The sequence below is a fragment of the Hemibagrus wyckioides genome, linkage group LG07 (assembly GCF_019097595.1).
Source record: "Hemibagrus wyckioides isolate EC202008001 linkage group LG07, SWU_Hwy_1.0, whole genome shotgun sequence".
Taxonomy (NCBI): domain Eukaryota; kingdom Metazoa; phylum Chordata; class Actinopteri; order Siluriformes; family Bagridae; genus Hemibagrus; species Hemibagrus wyckioides.
Genome location: NC_080716.1, coordinates 19,120,743 through 19,133,192, shown reverse-complemented (window position 1 = coordinate 19,133,192; position 12,450 = coordinate 19,120,743). Strand labels below are relative to the sequence as shown.

General features: G+C 37.9%; 1 long non-coding RNA gene and 2 other non-coding genes across 3 annotated transcripts; 1 reads left to right on the top strand and 2 right to left on the bottom strand.

The window, feature by feature from the left end:
- Window positions 1-3,763: 3,763 nt before the first annotated feature.
- LOC131356739 (uncharacterized) lies at window positions 3,764-5,786 on the top strand. The gene is made up of 4 exons (XR_009205064.1): window positions 3,764-4,050; window positions 4,590-4,671; window positions 4,813-5,026; window positions 5,337-5,786. It is a non-coding gene; the product is annotated as an uncharacterized LOC131356739 (long non-coding RNA).
- A 1,947-nt stretch (window positions 5,787-7,733) lies between these two features.
- Window positions 7,734-7,897, bottom strand: LOC131357046 (U1 spliceosomal RNA). Its single transcript, XR_009205237.1, has one exon. It is a non-coding gene; the product is annotated as a U1 spliceosomal RNA (small nuclear RNA).
- A 1,157-nt stretch (window positions 7,898-9,054) lies between these two features.
- Window positions 9,055-9,245, bottom strand: LOC131356938 (U2 spliceosomal RNA). The gene has a single exon (XR_009205180.1). It is a non-coding gene; the product is annotated as a U2 spliceosomal RNA (small nuclear RNA).
- Window positions 9,246-12,450: the final 3,205 nt, after the last annotated feature.

The window sequence follows — 12,450 nt, the reverse complement described above, 5'->3', positions numbered from 1 at the left end:
GGTGCCATTCTACACAACTGTAAACACGAGGACGGAAAATACCGTTTAATGTTAATATTTCATAGATAACATTCTGCTACATAACATATTCTTAATGTTACATAACATATTGTTAATGCTAAAGTTAACAGAGGAAGGGTCTATTTAAGTGTTCCTTAGTACCAAAACTAAAGGGAGAACGATAATATATGCACAAACCCACCAATCAGAGACCAGAACACAAAATCTTCCACACTACAATCTTATACTGGGTTAGAAAGCAGTTTTCAGAACAAACCTTTAAACTGGATTAAAACCATTCACTTGTAACAGCTAACACTAAATGACAAACTAAATATGTGGAATTTAAACAGATGTTATACATTTAGCTGAATTGTAACATTGCCCCTTAGTGGTCAAATGTGGTATTGCAGAAGAAAACATTATTTTTTGGAGACCAAATGAATAATCTGCTCTAACTCGGTGTTCATCTTTTTTCACGAGGCTTTCTTGGCGAAAACTAGATTAATTATGGCTAATAATTTTAATACAGACAAGATAAACACAATAAGAAGTCAGAATCACCAAAATGAATGTAAATTTATAGAGAGGCCTGCTTAATTATATACAGCTCTGCCTACCTTCATTTCATTTACTGCATTTAATACCTGCAATATTTCACAACCATAATGCATTAAAATTATACTTGTCTCCAAAACATGTATTTAAAAAATCACGTTCTTCGTAACTTACACAATGTCACGAGCCAGAAATCCAAACTCCTCTGACGGTAAAATAATAACTAATAAAAACATTTCAAATCATAAAAACAAACCTATTTTACGGTTTGTCACTTTTACTATTTACATGTATAAAGAAATGAGCTTCAATTACTCTACACATTAGTCCCGTTAGGAGAAACTGAGGAGAATGTAGTCTTTCACCGAGAATTACAATCACCTGCTGCTAAACAACATCCAACTCCACAGCAGCGCCACCTAGAGGTCTAAAACAAAACATACCCCTGTATTTGCCGCCACACTTTAAGCATAGCATTCCCTTCGGCCTGGTCACGGAAATGTCACACAACGCTCTTGTCCATGCCACATCTGTAAACACAGTCACAGTCAATACATGGAGATTGATTTGAGTAATGCTACTAGTTTATTCAATGCACACGCTATATTCAGCTTACTCGCCTGCTAGTGAGGATGGCAGGAAACATGGCTCGGTGAGCCTCACTCAGCTGTGATAGAAGAGCAGAATCCCATGCAAGCCTCCAGCCCACTGAGCTACTTTCTCCACTCGTTGCTGCCTTTGTACATGGTCAGCACAGGACTTCAGTCAGCATTGTGTTCCAGTTGGACATGTCACGGATGTGACATACCTGCAATACATATAGACCAAAAAAATCTAATCAAAGGCTAAGCAGCATATGACTACCTGTGGGGTTTTTTTTTTGCCTCTGTTTACATATACAGTAATAAATATCCAATTGTAATGTAATAACCAATAACTAAGCAGGTAAAGACAGCCATACCCGGTGGCGGTATCCAGACTTGGGCGGCATTTGACTGCTCAGGCAGAACTTTGGGATCAGGCTGATTGGGCTTGTCTGTGGGACAGGAATCCTTACAATGCAACCCCACAGACTAACTGTTAGAGTTGGCCTTTAATTGTGGCTCTTGGGACTGTTAGCAAATTGAACAATTTACAGAAAATATAAAACTCATAAACTCTCCATCTCACATACCTCCCACAGACTGACTTGCAGGTTCCAGTTCAGCATCATAACCTGGCCATGATGAAGGATCACACATGGAGATGCTGAGGAACAATAAATGTATTGTAACTATCTAGATTTTTATGATTTACTAGTTTTTAAATAAACAAACCTAAAACACATTTGACTGGTATGGTAAAATATCACTAATTTGAACAGTTTTACTGTTATATGCTATTCTCTTTCTGTTCATGACACTTACTTGCTCCTTGTCATTAATTTACTTCTTGTGAGGTGTGATAGGTCTGTGTTCTTTGGGACGAGTATCACAGGAGAACTAGTGTCACTCGATCATAAACAAATCCCTGCTGTTTGGAAATGTTCTGCTGTGATACCAGTGTTTAACGATCGATTTTTTGCACAATAGTAACAAATGTGAGGGACGGAATGCACACCTCTACAAGTCTGGCTACCACCACCGGGTATGACTCACTTTGCCTGCTTAGTTAGTGTTAAAGTTATTACATTACAATTTAATATTTACTATTTATATTTATTATTATTTATTATGTAGAGAGAGACAAAAAAAAGCACAGAATAGTATGCTGCTTAGCCTTTGATTATTGTTTTTTTTTTTTGCATTTCAGGTACATCGCATCTGTGAATAGCTGGTACACAATGCTGACTAAAGTCCTGTGCTGCGGGCCATGTACAAAGGCAGCAAGGAGTGGAGAAGGCTTGCATCTGATAAATGAATAAATAAACACAGTAGAATCGAACAGGTTATCAAATGCCAACTTAACATGTTTTAGGTGGTGAAGAAGCTGTCTGGGGAGGGTAAAGTTTCTGCTGAATGGGTTCACCAGCATCAGCAATAAGCACTCCCAGATAGTTTCATTTATGCTGATCTGTGAGTAGTCCACAGAGAAACTGGAACCCATGTGCTGTGGACTTGGAAAAAGAGGAAGCATTCTCACACAAGTATACTTTTGATGAAACAAAGTTTATTTTAAGGATTCCACACAGATACAGTGTTACTTAATGCTGATAAATAGCACAGGGCAAAATACATCAAAACTATAGTATTAGGTTTTCAATAAACCTAACAGGTTTGCCCTGTTCAAGAAGCTTTTATGCACTCCTGTGCACTCCTGAATAAGGGCATTGCACTGCACTTATACAAATATGAGAAAATAACTAACATATCACAGCAGAAAATACAACAAAATCTGAACATTACATTTGTTGAAGCATTTCTGAGCAGAAGAATTACATATCTTAATTTTATTGCCTGTAAACAATATTTACTGCCATTCATGTCAATTCTGACATATGCAAATGAGACCAGCCCTTTCATAAATATTAATAAAGAGAATTCACCTTCCTGGGGGCGTTACTTCATTATGTAGACGACTGACCGACCTCAGTGACTGAGGTGTCGTCTCTACGTTGTGCCAAAGTCTACGTTGACTGTAGACAGTTCCGCGCTCTCATTGGTCGATAGTCTACAATCACCGTAGACAGTTCTGCGCTGTCATTAGTCTCCACTGTAGACAGTTACGCGCCGTGATTGGGCTACACTGTAGACAGTTACGCGCCGTGATTGGTCTAGATGTGACATCTATTTAGTTAGGTTGAATTGTATTTTACTGATCATCATTTTAAACGTTCGGGTTTACGAGTTTCCGTCGTTTCTGCAAACCATTGGTTTATCAGGCTATTATTATTATCATTAATATTATTATTGAAAACAAACAGATGAGACCTTTCATACTACTTTATTTATTTGTTTGTTTGTTAATTTTACCACTCGACTGCCTGCTAAGCCGGGTTTTCTTTAGGCACGACCATGCTGTACATAACGAATATGTTAATTAATTAATTTCTACTTAATTTTTCAGTAAACAGACATTGTTTCTTCCCCATCGCAGTCTTTATATATTTGCTGTTTGGTCTTGGTCTTTTTTTTTCTTTTTTTCTGGGCACCATTTATTATATCAATATTTGAATTATAAGTATTATAATTATTAATAATTATTTATTTAAGTAAACAGTCATCATTAAAAAAAGTTCATTATTATCAGGCTGCTGCTGCTACTGTTGTTGTTGTTATTGTTGTTTTAAGTGTATTTCAGTAGGCTACAACTGAGGATGGCGACCCCAATCCATGTCGTGAAGCCAGATGCCCCTGAAAATCGCCAGCAAGCTCGCCAGTACAGGGAAAGAAGGATGGTCTTCCCTCACCTCCACTGCAGTTGCTGAACCAGTCGACTGCCCTGTCCCATGCAGAGAAGATCCTTGTGAATGAGGGGATCCCCACACAGACACATCAGCAGCGTCTGGGAAAGGTGACCCTGCCTTTTGGACAATATGTGAATGCACTGTTTCATTGGCTTGTTTTAAATGATGTGGGATACATGAAATAGTAAGCATGTTACATTTAATACCTTTATAGTCTATGCATTTTTATAGCATGCTTAAAAAATACCTGTACATGTTTGTGCAAAACTGCAGCCATTATGTGTTAATAATTGCAAATTAAATTAAATTAATTAAATTAAGTTATTTAGTTATTATACAAGTTATTTTATTACAAATACCCATTATTACAATAGCAGATAGTTAGCTCTATTATCAGCACTCCACTTTAAAGAACTATTTACTGCTGAGCAGAGGGAGACCATTCACTAAGCATACACGTCTGTGAGGAGATAGTTACGCACACCTCTGACTCACATCGTAAGTATGCAGATGAAGAGGTTAAAGAAGTATATTAATTACAAGGAAATGCTCAAACATCTGTCGAACCTGTTTTAGGATTGTTTGTTTATTAAAAACTGGGAAATCATAAAATCTAGATTGTTACAACACATTTATTGTTTCTCAGCAGCAGGCAAGTACCTCCATGGGTGATCCCTCATCATGGCCAGGTGATGCTGATCTGGAAGCTGCAAGTCAGGCTGTGGAAGGTAAGTGAGATAAAGAGAGTTGACAGAAATCAAGCCCTTTTTATAATATGATTGGGTTTATTATATTGTTATTTTTTATTATTATTATTATTATTATTATTATTATTATTATTACATTCCTTTCTTCTGTAAATGTGTTAGATTTGCTCAAGACCCAGAGCTACAGATAAGAGCCAGCCCTAGCAGTCAATCTGTTAGATTGCCTTCTCAGGATCCCACTGTCTGACCCAAGGAGTCAGAGCCCACTGTCAGGTCCAAGAAGTCCAGATCCACTGTCCAGCCCGAGCAATCAGAATCCCATTCCACAACCCAGGACCGTGTTTCACCCAAAGAACGACTGCTTACAGACTCCCCTGTAAGTGATATTCACATAATATGCAAACACTGTAAATTCAAACAGTCTGTTTAACAAATGCATACATCAGTACAGTTCAATTCAGACAACTTTATTAATCCCAGTAGGGCCAGTAGCTTTTTGAACCTGCTCAAAACCAAAGGTGCGATAAGTCAGTGTTCTTTGGGACGAGTATCACAGTAGAACCAGTCCCTGCTGTTTGGAAGAGCTCTACTGTGATACCCGTATTTAACAATCGATTTTTTGTACAATCGTAACAAATGCGTATTTGTACGTGTTATATGTGTGACCACATCGATCTCGTCCGCAGAGCTACCTCCGGTGCCACATCAGCCAGCGGTCCTCCCTTCACCGGACTACCCGATCTTGCAGTATGTGCCCACGCCTACCATGGCTGGGACAGAAATGTTGAAGGAGAGGACCGACATAACTATGCCACTCTCCTGCTCTAAACCGCCTTCACTTCTGCTGCCACTGGAGAGAAAAACCCCAGCCACTCCTCTTCTCTCCCTCTCTGTCTCTTCCGCTACAGCCACCTGTGGGATTTCTGTCCCCATCACACTTCTTGCAGTCATCACCACTCAGGCAACTCCTCACATTGCTGGTCCAGCCACATTGCCTACCAGTCAGACCACTTTTACGTCACACAGTACATCTGATATCTGCAATCTGGGCAAGATCTATGCATTACAAACACAAACCTTGGAACTGGGAGCCAAACTGTCAAGGGTGCAAAACCCCCCGAACTGCCCGCTCTGTGGCCAACCTGCCCAGGGACATAAAAAAAAATACAAAAAAAGACTTTCTGTCCTGTAAAAAATAATGTCTCCATCAAAAGGACTGGAACACAGAGTGTACGAAAGTTATGAACATTTTACCTCTGCTGTCAACCAGATGGAAGCTGAAGGACCACGCAGAATGTAATGTTCTTAAATGCTTTTTGTGTGTTCCCCAGTTAGTGGACTATATTTATGTCTATATTATGTCTGTATTATGTATGTCTATGTTATGCAATGTGTTTGATTTACTTGTTTATTTAAACTTGTTTCATTTTGTTTGTGAAAAAAAAACAAACAACAAAAACAAAACTATTACACGGTTGCATGCCATTGTATAAATTGGAAAAAAAAAAATTTTTAATTGAGGTTTTATTCTTATTCATATTCAATGATGCTTGCTACACTGTAGTGCTGTGTTGCTTTTTTCAAGTGTTGCCCATTTTATGCTTTCCTCCCAATAAATCTACTTTAATTAATAAAACCAACACCTGTATATTTCTTTACTAATAGACACAGATACTGTGTAGACTGTAGGCGAGACCTGATACCCCTCTGCTGGGCCAAGTAAAAGGGCAATCATTTATCATGAACACTGGCCTTTCACAAAAATTCACCTCCAATTCTTGTACATTTAGGTGGGTATTAATAACCGTCAGATTACTAGGTAAGGACATGACCACAGCACAAGAATGATATCAGATAATGTTAAACTTATAGCAGCAGAAATATTAAACTAGCTTTCGTCGTCCTCAAATATTTAGAAGTAACATTCGGACATAAGTCATAAAGATGTATGATATGTGACAAATAACATTTGAATTTAAATGTAAACAAATGGCAATTAGGAAGACAAAGCATTTTCACACAAGTAAACTTTTGATGAAACAAAGTTTATTTTAAGGATTCCACACAGATACAGTGTTACTTAATGCTGATAAATATCACAGGGCAAAATACCTCAAAACTATAGTATTAGGTTTATTAAAGCACTCCTGAATAAGGGCGTTGCACTTCATTGACTTATACAAATATGGAGAACAGTGCAAAATACGACATAATTACAACCATTACATTTGTTGAAGAATTTCTGAGCAAAATAATTACATATCTTAATTTTATTGCCTGTAAACAGTACATACATCGATAATTACTCCCAATTATGAAGAACAGTTTATTTTAAGGATTCCACGCAGATACAGTGTTACTTAATGTTAATAAATGTCACAGGGCAAAATACATCAAAACTAGGTTTATCGAAGAGTGCGTCGATAAACCTAGTTTTGATGTATTTTGCCCTGTGACATTTATTCCCTGAATAAGGGCATTACACTTCATTGACTTATACAAATATGAGAAACTAACGGACATATCACAGTTCAACAAAATGTACAAAGTGTAACAACCTGAACGTTACATTTGTTGAAGCATTTCCGAGCAAAAGAATTACATATCTTAAGTTGATTGCATGTAAACAATACATACATCCTGGATATTTACTCCAATTCATGACCATTCTGACATATGCAAATGAGACCAGCCCTTTCATGAATATTAAACATGAGAATTCACCTTCCGGGGGCGTTGCTGTGTTGGGTAGACGACTGACCAATCCTGTGGCTGAACTATTACACTCTCGACCAATGAAGCAGCAGATTCTACGGTGACTGTAGACTCTCGACCAATGACAATGCAGAACTATCCACACTCAACTTTGCCCCACTGTAAAAACCTCAGACGATCTCTTCTAATATTTTCATTTGTTATGATTTTATTTGTTGTTCAAATATAAACTACGTTACAGAATAAATGCACACACATTCTCAACAAATGTAAAGGGTGTGCTGTTAAAATAAATAGCATAAAAAAAAATTGGGAACATACAAAACTAATAAATATTATACATCTCGCTTTCTTTTCTACAACAAAATCAGGGGAGAGCGCGAACGCAGTCCCCCACTACCATAAATTATGCAGTCGAGATTCCCACATTTGGGGAATTCGCAAAGGTCAGCACAGCCTCAGTGCAATGGCTGAGCCTCGCCTTGGGTGAACCACCTTCTTGATCATGGTATCTCCCCTGCCAGGTAAGTATGAATTGGAGAGCCATCAGCTAGTGACTGCACCAGCAAACACACCGTTTACCATCATGGTCAACAACACGGTGCTATTCATTACATAAACATATGAGACTAAACGCTACAGTCCACACGTGCTGCATTTATTACATACTCATTACATAAGACGACATTTATTGCATATAAAGCCGTGTGCTTTACTATTTTTTATTTTACTAATACACAACATCCCATGATGCATTGCTGCTGAATATGTCAGGAGATCCACAATGTTCAGAAAACAATCATGTATTGTTTAATCAATACATGTACACTTTACACTAAAAAGAATCAGTACAGGGGAAATGGCTCAACGCTATAGGGTAAGCAGCAGGAGAGGACAAAAATATTTAACAATTTTATCAAGGTTGTTTTAAAGCCTCGTTACACTTAGCCCCGCCCCCTCGGTGTGTAAGTTAGACGGCGAGTTAGATCAAAGACAAAACGACTTCATTACAAGAAAAACCGCTTCCGTTAAGTTTTAGCACATAAATGAAGGGTGGCGAGAGAAGGCTGCTTTAAACTTCAATTATAAGTGTCTCTATAATCATAACATTTTAACAAAGACCCGCTAAATAAGCACGCACGAGAGGGGAGGTTTCTGTGTCCGACCGTTAATAAGATTCCGGACACAATATTCCGGATAGGTAGTTCCGGATAGATAGTTCCGGGAAAGACAAATGATGACTGTTGAGAAACTTTATTCTAATTTAGAAACCGTGTATTTTTTCACGTTAGAATTTTGTGATATACTTTAAAATATGTTATCACTTATAAATCATGCCTCCTTCAAATTCATGACACACCGCTTGATGATCCAATTAAGACAAGACATTTACTAAATGCTACGTGATTTACAGAAACTAAATTATTGTGCTTTTTCTAACAGAAAGTCAGAGTAGAGAGTTGGATGTTCATTGCAAAGAAAAATTCTGATTTTAATCGTGTAAAAGTAAATGCTACTTTAACTTTTACAAAACCAGACTGGATCTACAACAACCCCGTTAAAAGCCTTTTCTGTGGTAAAGTGTGGAAATAGTGTGATCACAAACAGATCAGACACCGAGCTCCACAAATAAACATGTATCTCTTTTATACTATACCTGGAAAAACAATCTTTCTTTAACAGTGGAGAGAGGAGTGCACCGTTCCCGGAAGTACTGCAATACCGGGTCGATACGTGGAGTGGACGGAGCAAGCCCCTATTCCATCTCCCTGTTCCAAAAATCAATTTAATATATGGTCCCCGGGTAGGGGACGTATCAGATATTAAACTGATAAGAACAGATACTACACTTGATCTTAGCCAAAAGGCCGAGAAGCGATAACCGACAACAACCAACAACAAACGGTGCCATTCTACACAACTGTAAACACGAGGACGGAAAATACCGTTTAATGTTAATATTTCATAGATAACATTCTGCTACATAACATATTCTTAATGTTACATAACATATTGTTAATGCTAAAGTTAACAGAGGAAGGGTCTATTTAAGTGTTCCTTAGTACCAAAACTAAAGGGAGAACGATAATATATGCACAAACCCACCAATCAGAGACCAGAACACAAAATCTTCCACACTACAATCTTATACTGGGTTAGAAAGCAGTTTTCAGAACAAACCTTTAAACTGGATTAAAACCATTCACTTGTAACAGCTAACACTAAATGACAAACTAAATATGTGGAATTTAAACAGATGTTATACATTTAGCTGAATTGTAACATTGCCCCTTAGTGGTCAAATGTGGTATTGCAGAAGAAAACATTATTTTTTGGAGACCAAATGAATAATCTGCTCTAACTCGGTGTTCATCTTTTTTCACGAGGCTTTCTTGGCGAAAACTAGATTAATTATGGCTAATAATTTTAATACAGACAAGATAAACACAATAAGAAGTCAGAATCACCAAAATGAATGTAAATTTATAGAGAGGCCTGCTTAATTATATACAGCTCTGCCTACCTTCATTTCATTTACTGCATTTAATACCTGCAATATTTCACAACCATAATGCATTAAAATTATACTTGTCTCCAAAACATGTATTTAAAAAATCACGTTCTTCGTAACTTACACAATGTCACGAGCCAGAAATCCAAACTCCTCTGACGGTAAAATAATAACTAATAAAAACATTTCAAATCATAAAAACAAACCTATTTTACGGTTTGTCACTTTTACTATTTACATGTATAAAGAAATGAGCTTCAATTACTCTACACATTAGTCCCGTTAGGAGAAACTGAGGAGAATGTAGTCTTTCACCGAGAATTACAATCACCTGCTGCTAAACAACATCCAACTCCACAGCAGCGCCACCTAGAGGTCTAAAACAAAACATACCCCTGTATTTGCCGCCACACTTTAAGCATAGCATTCCCTTCGGCCTGGTCACGGAAATGTCACACAACGCTCTTGTCCATGCCACATCTGTAAACACAGTCACAGTCAATACATGGAGATTGATTTGAGTAATGCTACTAGTTTATTCAATGCACACGCTATATTCAGCTTACTCGCCTGCTAGTGAGGATGGCAGGAAACATGGCTCGGTGAGCCTCACTCAGCTGTGATAGAAGAGCAGAATCCCATGCAAGCCTCCAGCCCACTGAGCTACTTTCTCCACTCGTTGCTGCCTTTGTACATGGTCAGCACAGGACTTCAGTCAGCATTGTGTTCCAGTTGGACATGTCACGGATGTGACATACCTGCAATACATATAGACCAAAAAAATCTAATCAAAGGCTAAGCAGCATATGACTACCTGTGGGGTTTTTTTTTTGCCTCTGTTTACATATACAGTAATAAATATCCAATTGTAATGTAATAACCAATAACTAAGCAGGTAAAGACAGCCATACCCGGTGGCGGTATCCAGACTTGGGCGGCATTTGACTGCTCAGGCAGAACTTTGGGATCAGGCTGATTGGGCTTGTCTGTGGGACAGGAATCCTTACAATGCAACCCCACAGACTAACTGTTAGAGTTGGCCTTTAATTGTGGCTCTTGGGACTGTTAGCAAATTGAACAATTTACAGAAAATATAAAACTCATAAACTCTCCATCTCACATACCTCCCACAGACTGACTTGCAGGTTCCAGTTCAGCATCATAACCTGGCCATGATGAAGGATCACACATGGAGATGCTGAGGAACAATAAATGTATTGTAACTATCTAGATTTTTATGATTTACTAGTTTTTAAATAAACAAACCTAAAACACATTTGACTGGTATGGTAAAATATCACTAATTTGAACAGTTTTACTGTTATATGCTATTCTCTTTCTGTTCATGACACTTACTTGCTCCTTGTCATTAATTTACTTCTTGTGAGGTGTGATAGGTCTGTGTTCTTTGGGACGAGTATCACAGGAGAACTAGTGTCACTCGATCATAAACAAATCCCTGCTGTTTGGAAATGTTCTGCTGTGATACCAGTGTTTAACGATCGATTTTTTGCACAATAGTAACAAATGTGAGGGACGGAATGCACACCTCTACAAGTCTGGCTACCACCACCGGGTATGACTCACTTTGCCTGCTTAGTTAGTGTTAAAGTTATTACATTACAATTTAATATTTACTATTTATATTTATTATTATTTATTATGTAGAGAGAGACAAAAAAAAGCACAGAATAGTATGCTGCTTAGCCTTTGATTATTGTTTTTTTGTTTGCATTTCAGGTACATCGCATCTGTGAATAGCTGGTACACAATGCTGACTAAAGTCCTGTGCTGCGGGCCATGTACAAAGGCAGCAAGGAGTGGAGAAGGCTTGCATCTGATAAATGAATAAATAAACACAGTAGAATCGAACAGGTTATCAAATGCCAACTTAATATGTTTTAGGTGGTGAAGAAGCTGTCTGGGGAGGGTAAAGTTTCTGCTGAATGGGTTCACCAGCATCAGCAATAAGCACTCCCAGATAGTTTCATTTATGCTGATCTGTGAGTAGTCCACAGAGAAACTGGAACCCATGTGCTGTGGACTTGGAAAAAGAGGAAGCATTCTCACACAAGTATACTTTTGATGAAACAAAGTTTATTTTAAGGATTCCACACAGATACAGTGTTACTTAATGCTGATAAATAGCACAGGGCAAAATACATCAAAACTATAGTATTAGGTTTTCAATAAACCTAACAGGTTTGCCCTGTTCAAGAAGCTTTTATGCACTCCTGTGCACTCCTGAATAAGGGCATTGCACTGCACTTATACAAATATGAGAAAATAACTAACATATCACAGCAGAAAATACAACAAAATCTGAACATTACATTTGTTGAAGCATTTCTGAGCAGAAGAATTACATATCTTAATTTTATTGCCTGTAAACAATATTTACTGCTATTCATGTCAATTCTGACATATGCAAATGAGACCAGCCCTTTCATAAATATTAATAAAGAGAATTCACCTTCCTGGGGGCGTTGCTTCATTATGTAGACGACTGACCGACCTCAGTGACTGAGGTGTCGTCTCTACGTTGTGCCAAAATCTACGTTGACTGTAGACAG